Genomic DNA, 681 nt, shown 5'->3' with positions numbered 1-681 from the left:
CTTGGATTTATTTTTCCTAATTTCTTAACTATATTTATTGTCAGTTTGTTGTCAGTTTAGAAGAAAAAATTGGAACTTTCTGTCACTTGTGAGATTTCTACTGAAATCTGAACAAAGAAGACGTTTCGTAAATCTCTTTATTTTTACTGGTATCAAAACACACGTAACATTAGCGATGATACATATACTGACGAGGACGATCGATAAGTCACAGAGATCATATAGAAGTGTGCAGGAAAGAGAGAAAAACTGCAAAATAGCATGTTGGCAGCGGTGGGATTCGAACCCACGCCCCCGAAGAGACTGGAGCCTTAATCCAGCGCCTTAGACCGCTCGGCCACGCTACCTGCATGGGACAAGTAGCTGGATGATTGCAGCTGCAAGGCTGCCAAGGAGACGATTACTGGAGGTGTAAAGCAAAAAAGTAGTTTTTAAATACATATATATGAATAAAAGTGTAGATAGCCCTCCATTTACCCCATTCAAAGTAAAACTATTAAAAAAAATACACATATTTGGTGTCGCCGTGTTCAGAATCGCCCGATCTTTCAATATATTAAAAGAATTAACCTGATCGCTAAACAGCGTAAACAGAAAAATATCAAAAGCCCAGAATTACTTTTTTTGGTCAACGCAACATTGCATTAAATAGCAATAACGGGCGATCAAAGCTTCGTAGCC

General features: G+C 38.5%; 1 non-coding gene across 1 annotated transcript; it reads right to left on the bottom strand.

Annotated features, from left to right (window-relative positions):
- Positions 1–265: 265 nt before the first annotated feature.
- On the bottom strand, positions 266–347 carry TRNAL-AAG (transfer RNA leucine (anticodon AAG)). Its single transcript has one exon. It is a non-coding gene; the product is annotated as a tRNA-Leu (tRNA).
- Positions 348–681: the final 334 nt, after the last annotated feature.

This window comes from Dendrobates tinctorius, unplaced genomic scaffold (assembly GCF_039654945.1).
Source record: "Dendrobates tinctorius isolate UK_male_01 unplaced genomic scaffold, ASM3965494v1 ptg000151l, whole genome shotgun sequence".
Taxonomy (NCBI): domain Eukaryota; kingdom Metazoa; phylum Chordata; class Amphibia; order Anura; family Dendrobatidae; genus Dendrobates; species Dendrobates tinctorius.
This window is presented reverse-complemented; position numbering and strand designations above follow the sequence as displayed.